This window comes from Musca vetustissima, unplaced genomic scaffold, assembly GCF_032173495.1.
Source record: "Musca vetustissima isolate MV318-11 ecotype Yass unplaced genomic scaffold, APGP_CSIRO_Mvet_v1 utg7864, whole genome shotgun sequence".
Classification (NCBI taxonomy): Eukaryota; Metazoa; Arthropoda; class Insecta; order Diptera; family Muscidae; genus Musca; species Musca vetustissima.
In genome coordinates, this window is record NW_026880792.1 from 95,480 (window position 1) to 112,024 (window position 16,545).

Below are 16,545 nucleotides of genomic sequence, written 5' to 3' on the forward strand. Positions count from 1 at the left end.
GGAAACTTGTGATAATTGTCACCGCCGACGCCGCTCTTTTAAGTTCAGCAAAACGCGTCTATATGTGTATGTAAAAGCGCGTGGTCGTCGTCATCATCGTCGTCGTCCTTTTTGTAAGTGTGTTGTTTAATTAACACCAATAAGAGAAGTACCACCACAAGGAGAGAAAAATAAAATCAAAAAGGAAAAACCCACAAAAAATAATAGTAGCCGGAACAACGGAGTAACGAATATATCCGAAATAAAACACCAACCGAAAAAGCCCACTGTCGTCGTTGTAGTCGTCTAAAGGAAACTCTTCTTATTATCTGTGTCATCGTCATCGTCGATTGCATGCCATGTGTATGACGTGTCAATCTACACAAATGTGTGTGGCCGTACATCTGGTGTAACACAATTATGGCCGAGCGGTCGTCCTATCAATATCAGAAATTGGATATACTGACGGTAGGTAACATTTAATATATATCTATATACAAACATTTTGTTTTGGGGAAAGTGATTTTAAAGAAAATGCTGAAAAAACGTTGTTATACCAATGTGTCGTTTAAGTAACCTTTACTTTTTTACCAAATGGTTTCTATTTATATTTCGGATTCATCAATAATAACAAAACTAAATTTAAATTAAATTAAAATTATTTTTTTAATAACTCAGTATATGAATAAAAATAAAATTTTAGTTTCTAAAAATTAAGGAAAATGTCGTTAGAAGATTATCGGTCCTCTACTTCGGTACTGAGGTGCCAAAAAATATTTTTCAAAGTAACATACCTTTTAATATATACAGATATTTTATTAACTAATAATTTTTAGTACACTGTAATAGGGTACTCTTATAATATCACCCCAATGACATATCAGTATTCAGCAGCTAAGGAATTGAATCAGTCTCTTGGGAGGTATATCACGAAAATTAATATTACCTAGTAAAAAAAAAATTATAAAACAAATTAATAGAAATCAATAATCATTATCTTAAGTTCAAAAATTTATAATTAGGATGGGGAATCATGACATTGAAATAGGCAATCATTTAAAAAATTGTAATCCCTCTGCTTCTGTCATTCGTAGACGTCGAAAGTCAGTATATTTAATGTCAGGGAATGAAATATTATTATCTTAGCTTATGTGGGCATGACTCATCAATTCGATATCCTCAAGTTTTCTAAATAATTGTCAATTTTTGGTCGAGGCCATCCTTTGTATGTCACTTAGATGAAATCAGGCGATTTTATCTATGGAAGCTTCGTCTTCATGTGGGGCGAGGTAGGATAAATTTTAGATACATTATTACACTTATGCATAGGTATAAGGGTATTATAGCTTTATGTGTCCCCATGCGTTTGTAACGCCACGAAATATATCTCGGACCTTTTAGTATACCGATCGTCATATCTCGACTAGCTGAGTCGATCTAGAAATGTATGCCCAGGTAAAATAAATTTTACATACATTATTACACCTATGCATAGGTATAAGGATATTATAGCTTTTTGTGTCCCCATGCGTTTGTAACGCCACGAAATATATCTTGGACCTTTTAGTATACCGATCGTCATATCTCGACTAGCTGAGTCGATCTAGAAATGTATGCCCGTCCGACCAAGTTATTGACCAATCGTCACGAAATTTAACATGAGATTCCTATTGTTATTGGTGATGTTCGGTTAATATTTCGGGGATAAAATCAGGGACGTACGCAGAGTGGAAGCCCGGGGACCCGTGTCCTACCCGAAATTATTTTTTTCACAGTAAATTTATGTTTGCAACAGTGAATTTTTTCATTTTGTACTACAGGGCCTAACCACAATAGAAGAAGGAAATGTCGCGTTGATAGAAAGGAAATTTTGCATGAGGTTCAAGTTAGGGTCGCCTATAATTTTCGATGTTGATCAAAAGATATTTCGGGGATGAAATGGACCGATAATTTTATTTTGTTTGGTTTTCTAGTGGCTCTAGTTCTGACCAACTATTTTTTATGGCTGTCTTGTTTGTTTATAATAAAAAAATTTGAATATTATGGAGTATATTTTTACTTCGGAAATACACGATTCTGAAAATATGCTGCCAAGGGGCTGTTGGCCTCTAATTGGTAAAGAGAGTGCAAATATTGCGAAATATTTCCCTGGCTAGGAATATAGGAACTTAGAGTTCAGTTGTAGTTGTATAGGGTTCACCGCCCACTGGTTTCATATGCCCTGATCAAATTCATCTGTCCTGATCAAATGGCACATTTTATTCTATGAACGATTCTGGGTCACTTGCAAAATGTTCGAATGTTTGGTTCATAATTTAAATGAAATCGGACGATAGAGACTCTAACTATATCTAAACCGATTTTCATCAATCTAATAGATCCCAGCTAATCTCGATATATTGTACAAAATGTTATTTCAATAAGAACATATGTTTTGTCTTAGGCTCATTTAGATGAAATCGAAAGAAATATGTATTTTAAAGTAAATAAAAAACATTAAGGGCTACTGTGTATATTTTCGGTCCAATATTTTGCGTTTATACTGGTTTGTTATTTTTCAAAGTATTAATAGACTTTTTTCTAAGCTTAAGACAAGATTTATATCAGAAACCACTTTCGAAATAAAGGACTCATATTTTGAATATATTTGGGAGACGATCTTCTATACATTGAAATTACTATTGAAAAATGAGGTCTAATGGGACCATTATTTCCAATTTAGCACTTTTAGATTTATCACATTTTAAACTTATTTAGCACCAACAAAATTGATATTGTTTCTGGAATTTTTAAAAATGTTTGGTGCTTTTGTGTTATTTCAAACAAATTCGACATTTGCACATTGATATTTCCGTTTGTTTCACGCTATAATTTTGAATTTCCAATATAAAAAAGTAAATTTTTTTTAAAGTGGTAGTACCCGACCGTATGTTTGGTTGTTTATTTGGGAAAATGAAAATCCAAATTAAGAGATGCCTTTGAATGGGAGCGATATAAAAGTCATAAACTTAAATTGGAACATTTCTTATTTTTTTTTTAATATTCTAATATGAGGGCTATTGTGAAGATACAAAATAATGAAAAGAGGGTGGTACCGTTATATGGTAGAACGTAGACCAGTATTAATATTTTTTGTGGGAAGGTTTCACACCACATTATAATCAAAAGTGAAAAATGATCGTCAATTTGATTGAAAAGCGCGACCGTTCTATGTGTGCTACCCCGAAAACATGGACCAATATTGATAATTCTTGGTAGGGATATTTTCTACCCAATAATAATCCAAAATGTTAAAATGGAGCAATTTCGGTTGAAAATTGTGGCGAATAATTGAGGCACCGCACTATGGGGCCTACACCGAAACATGGACCACTATTAATGATTTTTGGTGGGGTGATTTTTTACAATGATAAACCAAAATATCAAATTAGTGATAATTTGGTTATAAAACGAGTTAATTGGGTCTATCCTAAAAATTTACTAATATTGATAAAGAAGAAGCATTGAAAAAACGCTTCAAAATATTTAATATTGAATGAAGGATATATCCTATCAATTTCTTTCTAAAATTTTTTTAAACTTTTTTGAACATTTCTAGAACTTTTCTTTATTTTTTAATCAAATAATGATCAAATTCTCAAATTGTTTTAGCTCTGATTTAATTTTTCAGATTTCGTAGTAAATCTAAAAAGGTTATTTTTTTACCCATTGAGATCCTGATTCCGATTATTGATATTTCTTCTATACATTTTATTAAAAACGGCAAAACTGATTATATGGTATAACACGTGTACCGTGTGTCTGCCATTATAACTAATCGATTTACGAGGCGCATAATTTCTCGATTCTTATCAAGGAGATGGCCTGGCCTAAAACACTATTTTTGTATGTTTTCCTAATCATTCTACAGACCACAGTTATAATGCGAACACTACTGAGTTTTCTTCGGGCCTTTGATTAAGCATGCATGTGCTGATGACCATTTAGCACATCTAATTTTATAGTGTGAAAAGGGCTCGGATAGGGAAGATTTAATATTACTATTACTACTAGCTCTTTTTACTATTACCATTAGCACACTAGAGGTCGTAAATGTGTGACAACTGTCACTGTAATTTAAATTGGGAACATGGTTTATTTCTGTTATATGCATTTGTAATTTTAGTTTCGTGGGATATGACAATAAATCAATATCACCTAATTGTTAGCAATAAAAAAACAAATCATTTAACTATGTTAGTGCATTGGTGTTAGATTTTGAAAATTAATCACATATGCAGATTTACACCTACGTTTTGGATTTTGTCACTAAACGAGCGGACAACTGTACAATTCTTACCGATTGTATTGTTTTCCATGCAACTTAACATTTAACACCAGCAGTGTAATTTAGATCATTGCAAATTGGGTTATTGAAAACGATTTATAACTTATGATGCAATTTTGAAAATTAATTGAATGTATATCAAACAAATCAACGTCTGTCATATTTGGAGGCGGTACAAAGGAATTACAACTTTTCTGAAGAGTATCCAAACTTTTTTTCTCGACTAGTACATGGCAAGTCAGATGAACATACAACATTTAACAAAGATAATGATATGGTATATGATTTCTTAAGGGATAGAAAACCCCCCTATATTTGAAGTATTTTAAAAATCGGACTTTTATTTTCCAACCCGATGTGACTGCAATATAGAATTACAGGAATATTTTTATATCAATATTATTGTTCTTCGATTGGTAGAGGGTATACAAAGTTATGACTGGTGGAACATAATGATTTTTTCTTGTATTTTTTGAATACAATTTTTTCAATATTTTCAAAGCCCGATCACTTCTGGTCATATCATCCAGGTATTATATTGGTTAACAAGAAACTTAAAGGGAAGTTTTTAGCTCATTATACCATTACAAATATGAATCAAATCCGAGAGATTTTATTGTAGACTACATTTGGCTTACTGACGTCTTAGTATTGAACATGTGTGTAAAAAGCTCTATATACGACTTTCTTTTTTTCTTATAAATACCAACATATTGACTCTCTTCGAATGAGACTAGATCTGAAAAATCTGAAAAATATTATTCGGGAATAAAAAAGAGGTCCATAATAATATAGGCAGGAACTTCATTCTTGTTGAAATAAATTCAAAATCTTAAGCCATATTTAATTTTGTGACACTCCTCAGCAATGCACGAAGTTCCATTTTTAAAACTAAGTAACATAAGCCCCAAGGGATTCTCTTCTCTAATAATCGTTCTTTTGTTCTTAAATACAACATAAATTCTACCCTGACTTATTTGCATATTCTTGGCACATCAAAATTGCCATCGAATGTGTCATTTATCAGTTTAATCCTTATAATAAATACATACTCGTACATATCTACATACATTGCTTCTTCATCTTAGGGCATAGTTTACTTGCAGTTTTTGACCTCAATAGAGTCGAAGCATGTCATCGTTTTGTTGGATACCATAACAGGCTGCAGCTCCCCAGCTTTGTGTTCTTTTTTTTCCATGTTTTTTATACATTTAATTAATTGCAATGTTTTTACACTGGGGCTAAGAAACAAAAACCAAGTAACAATAACAATAAAAAAGAAAACTATGAAAACCTTAAAAACAATTCTGCAGCAATCATGCATATTTCTTTTACATTTTTCCTTTATTGGGTTGCCGTTTTTTGTGCTCAAACTATTGCTGTTTCCGTTGCAAGTCAATGGTGGTTTTTGTTTCATTGCTCACGCATAAGGGAAGGGAAGTTAGGTTTTTTGTCCGTCTCAATATCAAGTGACAATATCCAACCAACATGCATAAAATTCACATGATATAGAATTGGATGGTATGATTGTTGTTGGTTATTTATGTGTTTGTATGTATGCTTGTCCTAGCCATGAAGCCTGTTTTAGGCCAAGTCTTGTTGGCCACAGTATTTATGGTGGTTTGCATGTTTCGTTTGGGGTTTCTTTGTTTTTAATAGATGCCTGTCAGACTAAAATATCAATAAACGTGGCACTTGCCCTACAAGTACAATAACAACAATCGTTTTTACTGATATGACTACAAAAATTTACATATATTAAGGTAATGATTTGCTGTTGATATTCATGTTAGATTGGTAGGTTATTATTTTCGACGAAATTCTCTATAAATGTCAGGGAGTTAAAAATAGAGATAATCTGTCAACTGTCATTGACATTTTTTGACAAATTAAGATAACACAGAAACAAAATATTGCCGGGTCAATCAAATAAAAACATTTTAGATATGAACCAGTGAGCGGAGCAGTATAGTTGCACGGGGCCGACCATACGATACCCTACACAACTATCACGAAAATCTAACTTTCTGCGGATTTTTATTCCGAGCCTGGCAATATTTCGTGATAATTGCACCCTCTTGCCCGATTAGAGGTCAACAGCACCTTTTCCTTACATTGACATCTTTTCCGAATATTACTAATATTCAGTCCTTCTAATTACTTGTCCATATTCCCTTGACCGTGGGTTGTGTTGTGATGTTCGGTTTGTAATTGTGGACTATAGATCGATTCGAAAAAAATAAGTTTTCGGTCCACTTCATCCCAAAATTATTATCTGATCATCACCGAAAATTATAGCCGTTGACCTTGACCACTGCCGGAACCTCATGAAATATTTCAAAGCGATCAGCTCTATATTTCCGTCCTCCAGTGTGGTAATGGGTTACTAAATAATATCTCAGTACGTAAGCACCTGTAAATATTTAAGTGTAACTCCCACATCTGAGTACATACGACCATATAATTGGTATCAATTTAAAGGTCGACCACTCCTCTTGGATATGCTATCAACTTCTCGGGTCTTTGTTCTTCATGGGTAAACATATACGCTATAGAATATAAAATTTGTCATTATTCACAAAAAAGTCAGGGTCCATTTGACCCGCTAAATATTGACCAATCTTTATCAAAACAGGCATGTTTATTCCTTGGCCCGATCCCCTTCTCCATGCAAAAAATCGCGGTGTTTGGACATAATTTCGGCCTCTGGAGCGACCAGAAAAACCGACAAAAATAAAGTTTTTGGTCCATTTCATCCCCTAAATATTAACCAATCATTTCCAATAGGGGTCTTCATTGCCCAGGACACATCCTACATGCAAAATTTCGTGAAGATTGGTCCATAACTGTGGCCTGTATCGTGTTTACAAATTATAATGGACAGACGGACGGACACACATGTCTAGATCGACTCAGCTAGTCGAGATATGATGATCGGTATACTTAAAGGTGGGTCTAGGATCAATATTTCGCGGCGTTACAAACATTTGGGGCTGCACAAAGCTATAATACCCTGACAACATAGTTTTGTAGGGTATAATGACAACATAGTTTTGTAGGGTATAAAAATTATGAAGAAGATTATTTCCATTCTGGCGATATTAATGAAATCACAGTAGAGGTCCACATTTTAGGCATGACTCCAAGAAATTTCGATCAACTATGTAAAAAATGTGTATGTACTTCACCATAGGTATTTCGCAGTTTCATCAATCTATCAAATCGGGCACTCTATACGCTTATCTTCGGACTTGATATAGGCTTGGTAATAATATCAGTTCGTTTTTTATGAGGTTTACAAGTACTAGAAGAAGTAAACCGATAGATCCATCATCGGATATGATATAGGTTTGGTAAAAATATTGGGTATAAAATCGCATACTACATTCGCATAATATTATAAATTTTTTTCAGCAGAATGTTAACCAGTTTGTAGAGGATTTTCCAGATTCATGGCTCTGAATATTGCGAAGAGCAAAGTTTTGAAAGTTTCAAATAAAAAAACATTAAACATATCGGTTCTAAATTTTAACATGTCACTCTGAACCTCCGTAGCTCTCGTATAAATGGGATATATCCAATCGGTGAAGATCTTCATTACATTCCAGCTTGGTTTTTGAGCAAAAATATACGATTTTCAAAAAAAAAATCTTTTCTATGTTCGCCATTTTGGCAATTTCCAAGCAAAGTCAATAATCCTAGTTGATACCAGAGTCAGAAATGTAGTCTTTCTAATTGCAGTGGAATTCTTATATTTGGACGTTCCACCGATTCGCAATCACTCCCCGTCGAAAAGAAGGACTTTTCTTTAATTACAAACATAATTTTTATTCAATTCAATTTATTTTATTCTTTAAGTCTACAAATACATGTATGCAAAGTTAGATGTCATTAACATGATATATTGCTAGCCGGCTGAAACTCGTCGAAATTTGAAATCGAGAATGGGCGAGGTCCCCTTAAAAAACAAGCGTGTCCATTACCAGCTCATTTAAATACGTCGAACTTTTAATGGCAAACAATCATCACCAAAAATTATATGTATCCTTAGTGGTGCGCCATAACAGACTTGCATAGAATATTGAAAAAATATTTCATTTCAAAATAGTTTCTGGATGACGTTATACCAAATGTAAAAAAACAGCTTTTAAAACCTTTCATTAAATTGTTTACTGTTTAAATTTATTGTTTACATTCTGACTACGACCACTATCTGAACTATTACCCCATTTCGCCACTTAGAGGCCAACCATATGCAAAACAAATGCGAACATAAAACAACCCAGGCCATGTGCTGGGCCTATGCAGTCATTTAGGAAACATTATCCATTGCATGATGATGATGACGATGAGGACGTTGATGCCAGTAAATCAAACAACACAACTAGAACGAACAAACAACCAACCCAACAGATTGTCATCATTATTCAGTGACCCTTGGTGGAAACATGGGATGGGATGCAAATTCAAAAATGTACCCCTTTAAAACAGCAACACAGCAACTTGATTACATTATAATTTTATTGGCCACCAAAAAGAGTGGAACTGCGAAACAGAAACAATGAATTTGATTGGCACCACAATTAAGTGAAACTGCAAATGAAGTGAAATTTAATTTAAGGAGACGGAGAGAATGGGTAGCAAATAACTTTTGAAAAAAGTGTTGCACTTAACTGTGGATATATGTGACAAAATTTGTATCACTACCACAGCCAGTGAATAACAACAGATTCAATGTGCCACATAAACACTTTAACACGCAAGCGCTTGCATGCAGATTTTTCCCTCTTCAGTTGGGTAAACAGAGAAAAAACAAATAAAATCGTTCATGCGGCGGTATCGTATTTCCTTCGTGCCGTTTTTAAATGCTGCCCATATCAGCCTATCTACCAAACCAAACCCAACATATGATTGAAACACAAAAAACAATATCCACCCCACCAAAAGAAAACCATTGAACAGAAGACGATAACAGAAGAAATTGTAACAGACCTGAACCTCAACCACCACCAACACCACTACCATAACCACCAGTTTAGCCATCACCTTCAAACATACATATCACCCCGTCGACGTCCGATATAAGTCACCCTTGGCGCTCCACAAAAAACATGAAAGGACACCACACAATCGCATTTAAAACGGAAAGGCAATAATGTATGCTGCTTTTGGTTCAGAGGGGGTTTTTGTTTGTTTGGTTGCTATTTTTTGTTCATTCATTCAGACGGTCGGTAGGTCGGACTAAACTTAAGTTCATTTATTGTAAAAAAATAACATAACTTTCGTTCCATTGAACTGAACCATGGCATACTTTTTTCGCGTCATTGTTGTGTTTCGCTGATTTTAGTTCATTCTTGTTTTCTTATTCTTTGCTATGCGTTGTAGGCCATCACATTGTGGCTATCGATATAGGAATACGAAGAAAACATATATTGTTAAGTAGCAAAAATTTCCATTTACACAGGAGAACACAATTTACATAAAAATCAGTAGGAAATCGCTTGATTAAAACCGGTACAAAAATCGAGTTTGAAATCTGAACATACAGTTCCAAAAATTTCGTCAAATAAAGTGTTTGGTATAATGAGATGTATTTATGCTAAATAATAGATAAGGCGAATCCGAAAATTCTTTAATATCTACAATCTATACGGAATGGGGGCTATCCTAAAATGTAGGCCAATATGGCAGGAATATGTGCTACCCAATGATAATTCAAAATATCAAACTAGCCGAATCGGTCGTAAAATGCTCCCAAACTCATTAAAATAATGACCATTGGATGCCGTTATAAGGGGCTATAGTAAAAATTTTTGGTAGTGAGATTTGACACCCAATTGGAATTAAAAATACCAGATTTACAGCCAATTCGGATAGAAAACGTGCCCAAACGCCGCCAAATGTCGAAATTTTAATGATATGGATATTCTAAAAAAGGGGTTTTACCAATTGGAACCCAAAGTATACAAATTCGCCAATACGGTTGGAAAAAATTACAAAATACCGAATATTCGGGGGTACCGTTATATGAGGGCTACACCAACACTTGGGCCGAAATATCCCGTTTTCAATACCTTAATATTCTGTGAGTAATAAAACTATATCAAGAATCAGGAACATATTAGGTTGGGGAAAAATTCCATTATTTTTTCGGTAAATAGCTCTACTGATAGATTTCTCGTAAAGTATCGATAAAACAATTTCAGATTTATGCTCGTTGAAAGGGTTTTTTCTGATGCATTGAGTTGCGAGTTGCAGGGTGTTAAAAATGGAAGTGAACAAATAGAAAATTCGGTACATTTTACAGTTTTTATTTGACAATGGTGAAAATACAAGCCAAGCGGCTAAAATTGTGAATGGTGTTTATAGTTCCGACACTGTAACAGCCAAATATGTGCAATTTTGGTTTCGTAGATTCAGTTCAGGAAATGTTGTTCGCACAGGTAGGCCGGTTGTCGAAAATGTCGATAAAATCGGACAAATGATCGAAGTTGACCGCCTTGTTAGCAGTCGTAACATCGCACAGGAGCTAAAAATCGACTATAAAACTGTTTAAAACCATTTACAATTGACCAGAAACGGCCAGAATTGGCCAACAGGAGTGGTGCCTTGTTCCACCAGGACAACGCTAGGCAACACACATCTACAGTGACTCGCCAGAAACTTCAGGACCATGGTTGGGAAGTTTTGATGCATACGCCGTACAGTCCGGAATTGGCACTAAGCGACAATCATCTTTTTCTTGCATTGCAAAATGTCTTTAATGATAAAATAATTGTATTTAGAGAGGATTGTGAAAATCGACTATCCCAGGAGCAGGACTTCTATGAGAGAGACATTATGAATTTATCTTTAAAATAGCAACAAATCATACAACAAAACGGACATTCCGAAGCATGTCATAGCCCCTATAGACAGAAGAAATATTATACGGTCCTTATAACTATAGAAAATATAAATATCCTTCCTCATTTTTTTAATTTTAAGGTTTTAGCAGCAATATGCTAACAAAGTGGCTGAAATTTGGCTCATTTCAAATACTCCTAGGATGTTTTGTATCGCAAATGGGATATATAGGTCCACGCTTCACTATAGCACCCATAGGATACAGGTCGTTATGTAGTTGGCACAAAACCTCTTCTATACATTCGCATGAATACAATTGGAAAACTTATTCCCGAAATTCATTCAATAACATTTCTAAACTAGTATACCCATAGTGTTTGTGTATACTCAAGACTAATAAGTCGTTGTCGTTTTTATTATTTTCTTGTTGTTGTTTGTGGTACTTCTGTTTGTTTTCCTTCTTTTATAGAACCCTATTATCAGAAAGGTAGTTACCAGCAATAGGAGCAGCACCACCAACATATTTTTTGCCAAATGAAAAGCACAACGAAACGAAAATGATTTCTCTTGATAAAACAACACAAAAATAAGAAACAAAAATCGTGTCGGCAAAAGGACTCTTATTGCATACACATGAACCTAAATGGAAGCACACACACACACACATCTATGCTAAAGTTATACACACACAGCCTTAAGTTGAATGTTTGCAAAATACTCTCGTTTTGTAGTATTGCATTACGATTACGATTTGTAAACGAGGAGAGCAAAATATTGGGCAAATACGGACAGAAGAACACAAGAGAAGTGCTGGGAAGAGAAAGGACAAAGAAGAGTGTGTGCGTTTTAGTGCTGTTTTTTTCATTTGTTTGTTTGTGTTTGACATGAAAACTCAAGGTAGAAAACATTGCCCTTAATGGTCAACAATTAAGAAGAGTGGTGGAAACATGGAAATGAGGTCACTTTCCGCATTTGACCGATATTTTTGTTTCATTGTTTGTCTGTTTGTTATTGTAATGTATTTTTAATACATTCGACAAACATACATGCATAAATACAAAAAAAAAAAGACATTCGCCACTGTCGTCGGCATAATTTGCTGTTTTTTGTCAAAGCAATCTTTTGCGGAAAAATTGCAATTTAATGGAAAAGGAGAAGAAGAACATTTCAATATAACTATGGTGGAAGAAAATCAAAACTACATACATGCATGTATGGATATTGAATTTGGAACATATTAGAGGGGTAACACGAATCATGAGTTAAATTCTAAAAAACATGAATGAAATCCTTTCTTAAAGTTTTGCAAAATTAAAATTATCCGTATTTTTTGAAAAACTTTTGGGTGTCCTTTCTGTAATGAATGCCTAAAATTATTGCGAACTATATAAGATATTTTTCACGTTGTTTTTGTTAAATTTAAAATGAACGAATTTGAGGTAATGAACACCAACAATCTATATTGATTTAAAACAAAAATTAACGAAATATTGTTTGAAGAAGACTTGTTGCTGTTTTCGGTGTTTACAGTTCCAGCCGGGAAACAGAGATTATCCCCAAAAAGGACTGCTAGGAATAAAGAAATTTGAAAAGTCTATTACCGATTTCTTAACAACACTTTTGTGATTAACAAAAGAAACATTTTTAGTTAAATCGGAATCAAAATAATTAAATAATCGATTCTAATATATTTTCATGTAAAAATTCAATAATAATGTGATTGCCATCATATTATGGTATGGCCTCAATTTTCAGTATGTTTAAATCTTTACCGAATTTCGGATAATTGGAGGTGATGTAATGTATTTATTTTGGCATACTCCTGTAGGAAGAATAGGGCTACCAGAAAGCATCGACATTTTACTCCATAAGCCATTTTTATAGTTTCGTTAACCATTGTCTGCTTTAGCTTGCCCTAGGTAGCGAGGCTGCCATCTATCGGTTAGGGTTTAAATAGAGATTTAAATTCAGTACAAACATTATTATTACTCCTAGAATGCTTAGTATTGAAAATTGGATATATCGGTAAAAGTGGTAGTGTTGACATTATTAAACGACATCGTCTCTTTTTCCAGTAATTTAAATATTTTTTTTTCATTGTCTGTGGTAGCCTGTCCTAGTTGACGAGGCTGTCATCTGTCGTTGCCTAGAAACAACGCCTCCCTGAATTTTGTGCAGTGGGGTCCTTCCTTATTTAATGTCGAGCTTGGTAATTAGAATATGTCGGGGGCTCTTCGAATGCATTTCATGTCTAATAGTTAAAAAAACTACTGATAGATAAATTACAACGAAAGTAAAAATACCCAATATCTTTAATAAACAGATGACATTCTTTTATGTATTTAACTCCACTTCTACATGCCCACATCCACTTATACAGATGAATGAAAAATATTTTCCACAGCTTTGTACAAAGAAAAGCTTATATGGGCCATCTATGGACATGGAAGACCTTCTACAGGCCTTCTATGGACATAGAATACCTTCTACATGCCTTCTATAAAAATAAAAGTCCCTTTCTGTATATAGATGACCTTTCTCAGAGAAACTATCACAGGTCTTCTACAGACATGAGAGGATCTCTTCTGTATACAGAGGGTCTTCAACATGTTTTCTTAAAAAGGGTTCATTGTGCTGAAATTCTGTAGGCAGCAGAAATTCTAAAATTTTTCAGTACACCGTAATATATTTGTACGTTATATATATACAAAAGTGCATCAGTCCATCTTCTATAGACAGATACAGTTTACCTTAATACAGGATGGTCCTCTATCCACGAAAGACCTTCAGCAAGTTATCTGCAAAAAATCTCTCACATCTATATCAAATACCGATATCTGGTCATCAGTGTGCAGAATACCGTCTGAAGTTCTACTATACTCAGATGTCATTCTACTGACCTTATAGCTATAGAAAAAGGTATATTATTCCAATTAGTGGGAGGGATGACACATACTGGGGATCTATGCAGAGGGGCCCAGAGTGTTGGACCTCTCGAAATATTTTTTTAATCAAAAAAATTATTTTTGTAATGAACATTTTCATTTTCATGCAAATATCGGAAAAATCCGTTATATGGGGTACATAATGGGTTTTTGCCAATTTTGACCGATATCTGGTCATCAGAGTGCAAAATACCGTCTGAAGTTCTACTATACCCAGATGTCATTCTACTGACCTTATAGCTATAGAAAAACGTATATTATTCCAATTAGTGGGAAGGATGATACATACTAGGGATGTACGCATAGGGGCCCAGAGTGTTGGACCTCTCAAAATATTTTTTTTAATCAAAAAAAAAAAAAAATATATATATATTTTTGTAATGAACATTTTCATGTTCATGCAAATATCGAAAAAATCCGTTATATGGGGTACATAACGGGTTTTTGCCAATTTTTGGAATTTTGAAGATGTTTGGCACGTTTCCAACTGTAGTATAAAATGTTGGGTTTTGATTTGGTTCAAAATATTACTTCGAATATTATCAATATAGATCTCTATTGATAATTATACCATCAGCCTTATGCCTAATGATAAGACAAAAAATTTTAGAACCTACGTGTCTTTGAACCAAATACATTTCAGAAAATATTCAATCGATTTAAAAGTGGACACTAATTTTTTCTCATGCTGGCTGGTTCAAATTTGATTGAATTTTTGCATATCGTAATATTCCATGAATTGTAGATCAAGTTCGGATATTGAGACTGATGGTTCCTCCTGATACCAAATGTTCAAATTTAATGTTTTGGTATAAAAAAATGTGATCAAAATTCTGGCAGTCTATGTCGGCAGTTAGTGGGTCTATACTCAAATTTGGATAAATACTCGGGTATTTACCCAAGTACTTACCCATGTATTTAAAGTATTTATAAAATGTATAAAGCTTTCAAATTTTGAGTCGATTTGATAACAGAAACCCGGAAATAGGGTGTAATGGATATTTACCCACCCTTTGAGTATTTACCCAATAAATAGCATCTCTAATTACGGTAACAAGGTATCCGATTTGATTCAAAATTTGCACAACCTAATATTTGGGCTATGTTAGAAGAAGAGGATTGTTGGTTCAGTCCGAAGTGACTGGAATTTAGCATTTCTGGTGGCAAGTGGGTTCCAAAATTAGCTTGTGAAAAATATTTTTTTTAATAGAATTCTGCAAATTGTTGGTTAATATAAGAATACAATGAATTTGCATTAATTCCCTCTGTCCTCTGTATTTAATTATCTGCTCCATATACCAAATTATTTCTTATTCTATTTAAAACGTAATTATAAGCCTCAACGGATCATCTATAATTTTTTTTCTTGTAATGATTTTGGCAACATTATCCAGCCAAAAAGTATTAGTCATTACAATGTGTGGGTTTCTTTGTAAATTTTAGTTTTATTTTTCAATTTTAAAAACATGCTATACTCGTACCCTATGGAAAAATACACACAAAACCCCGCTTCCTTCATTTATTGATATTATTTCCCTTTGTATATATACGAGTTGGCCGGAAAATAAAAATGCCCGTAATAGATATCAAGCAATACAAATAAATAACAAAACCAACTATTTCATCTTACTGTCGTCGCCGTCTTCTTCTTCTTCTTGGCCATTGGAGACATAGCATTTTTAATATTTTCTTTTTTTCGTTTTGTCATATTGCCATCTATAAATGTCATAGGTTGTGCTACTACTCTCTATGTTCAAAAGTCACGTCTTTTCACATTTAAGTACCAGCCAGAGATTTGTGTCTCCTATTATTTTCTGTTGGTTAGTTTTGTTGTTTGGATAGTTCCTACACACAATACCAAATTATACAGTTTCTAGCTATGTACGTGTATGTTTGTATATTTGTGTGTATGTATGGACATGACCAGAAATAAAATTATTTAATGTTGTTGAACAAATATTTATACAATAACTAAGTTATAGACAACACAAAATAAACAATTTGTAGTGTCTGGCTAGTTGTTGATAATATTCTCCGTGTGTGTACTTTTTAGTGTGTTTTGGTATTAGTTGAAAAGTCATTAACTCAAATATGAGGTGTTTTATTGGTAAATAAAATTGACTTTAATAGTTTGCAATTATTATTATTCTGAACAATATGATAATGGCTGATATTGAGTTGAAGAAATTAAAAGGCTTTGTTGAAGCAATACAACTAAGTTGGTAGTAGATTCACTAACCTACCTGTCTACGGTTTTGAAACTATGATACAGAGGAAATTGAGAAGAATAAAACATTCGATTTGTCTCTACATTTATTTATTTTTATTAATTTTGAAATATTTTAGATAGAAAGTCTTCTACAGGTCATCTATACGCAAAAGACCTTCTGGAGGTCTTTTGCGTATAGATGACCTGTGGTCTTCTAAAGACCACTTATATCTTTATAC

At 33.6% G+C, this 16,545-nt stretch overlaps 1 protein-coding gene across 1 annotated transcript in view; it reads left to right on the forward strand.

Moving 5' to 3' along the window:
• The first annotated feature begins 305 nt into the window (after positions 1–305).
• LOC133326658 (voltage-dependent calcium channel type A subunit alpha-1) overlaps positions 306–16,545 on the forward strand; it is a 186,202-nt gene continuing 169,962 nt past the window's right edge. The window contains exon 1 of the mRNA XM_061535282.1: positions 306–447. The gene's annotated coding sequence lies outside the window, so the exon portion shown is untranslated. The remainder of the gene's footprint in view (positions 448–16,545) is intronic.